This window comes from Apium graveolens, chromosome 3, assembly GCF_009905375.1.
Source record: "Apium graveolens cultivar Ventura chromosome 3, ASM990537v1, whole genome shotgun sequence".
Taxonomy (NCBI): Eukaryota; Viridiplantae; Streptophyta; class Magnoliopsida; order Apiales; family Apiaceae; genus Apium; species Apium graveolens.
Genome location: NC_133649.1, coordinates 245,060,263 through 245,062,425, shown reverse-complemented (window position 1 = coordinate 245,062,425; position 2,163 = coordinate 245,060,263). Strand labels below are relative to the sequence as shown.

The following is a 2,163-nucleotide window of genomic DNA, read 5'->3' as shown; positions in this document are numbered from 1 at the left end:
CTTCAGCCACAATCTCATTTTCTGGAATCTCACAGTAGCTGTATCCCCTTCAAGAACTCCTGTTACCTTGCCCCGTGGCAATCTCTGGATTGGATATTGATATTCATTAGCAGCCATCAGTTTAATTAGATCATAGGCTTCCTTATAGCTCTTTGCCCATAATGCTCCACCTGATGCTGCGTCGAGCATGGGTCTTGACTGTGCTCCCAACCTGTTATAAAAACAATTGATGATCATCCAATTAGGAATTCCATGACGAGGACACTTTCTAAGCATCTCCTTGTAGCACTCCTAAACTTCATATAAAGTTTCTTCCGATTGCTGCGCAAATTGAGTAATAGCGTTTCTGATTGCAGCTATCTTTTCCATAGGGAAAAATTTAGTGAGAAACTTTTGAGCAAGATCTTCCCAAGTAGTAATCGAACCAGTTGGTAGAGAGTGTAACCAGCTCTTAGCCTTGTCCCTTAGAGAGAATGGGACCAGTCTCAGCTTCACAGCATCTTCAGAAACACCGTTAAACTTGAAGGTGTCGCAGATCTCAATGAAATCCCTAATGTGCATATTAGGATCTTCCATTGGAGAACCCCCAAACTTGATTGAATTCTGCACCCATTGAATTATGCCAGGCTTGATCTCAAAGGTATTAGCTGTGATAGCTGGCCTGAAAATGCTAGATTGAATATCATTGACCTTGGGTTGAGAAAAATCCATCAAGGCTTTCATTCCTGCTACTGGATCTCCCATTGTAACGAGTACCTGAAACACAACAAGTAAACCGTGAAAGTAAAAGAGTCTGCGTCAGTAAACTTTAATGACCACAGATGACAAGCACATAAACTAAACAATTAACAATATCGAGTCCCTGGCAGCGGCGCCAAAAACTTGTTAGTCGCTAAACAGGCGCTAAAATTCACGCAAGTATATGCGTTCGTAAGTAGTATAAGATATAAATCAGATTCGTTCCCGCCGTAAGGCCGCGCGGCAGAATTAGGTGATTCAACTGCCCACGCGAAGCTAACAAGATTCTCTACAACTTGAAAATAGCATAGGCTTCCAATTTTGATCTTTTTTTAGGATAATTCTTTGAAAAGCTTCTTTCTTCCTTTAACTGATGCCTGAAATGCAATAACACAAAAACACATTAAAAATACCAATAACTTGAGTCCAAAACACCAACTTAAGCCTGAAATGAAGCGTTCCAAGTAAGTATAAAATCCACTTATCAGTACCCAAGTTTCCTTGGGTCCTGCCTTATTAGATTTCTTCTTTTGTTTCTTAGGTTTGATCTCATTTGACTTGGGGATATCTGATTCATCCTTAGTCATATGACTTCGACCTTTAAAACCAGTCATTAAAATAGAATTACCATGCACATTTTGATTAACAGAAAAAAGGCATGCTATTTGCAAACATGTTATTCCAGTAAGGCATGCTAAATGGCATTTAAGGCATACTAAATGTAGCATAATAAGGATTAGGTGCAAATGGTATATTAGCAAATAGTGCATTCATATTCTGAGCAGACATTGCATTCAAAGGCATAGAAGGCATGGCATTCATGTTGGGAAAAGAAGATGGTACAGATATAGGAGTAGGCATGGCAAGTTTGCAATTAACAGACAAATGATTAATACTACCACACTTAACACAGATTTTTCTTGGAGCATACTTATCAGGTGTGTAGTTGTTATGTTTGTTAATCCCTACTTTCCCATTTCTATTGTTTTTCCTTTTAGTTTTTGTTTTAACCTCAATCTTTTCTATTCTGTCATTAATTTGCTTGATGGACAGATGACCAACATTCACTTTCTTCTTCTTCTTCACTTGACTTGATTCTCCTGGAACGAAGTTTTTGGAAACTGATCCATATTTTTCATTTAACTTGACAAGTTTGGCTTTGCTCACAGGTTTGCTCACAGCCGACGGATGAGGATTTAGGTCACTCGACGGATAATCCTTTTAATTATCTGATGGATGACTTTCATCATCCATCGAGTCTACATCTATTAGGAATCCTTCAACCAAATTGGACTTCAACTTTTCCTTACTCTTTTTCCAGGCTGCATCACAAAAAGGACTCAATACCTTGAACCTTAGTGATTTGAGCATGAACATCTCTGGATGATTTCCATGCCTTAATCACCTCTTGTTCTAGTTCAAGTT

At 38.6% G+C, this 2,163-nt stretch overlaps 1 non-coding gene across 1 annotated transcript; it reads left to right on the top strand.

Moving 5' to 3' along the window:
* The first annotated feature begins 247 nt into the window (after positions 1–247).
* On the top strand, positions 248–354 carry LOC141716401 (small nucleolar RNA R71). The gene has a single exon (XR_012573113.1). It is a non-coding gene; the product is annotated as a small nucleolar RNA R71 (small nucleolar RNA).
* Positions 355–2,163: the final 1,809 nt, after the last annotated feature.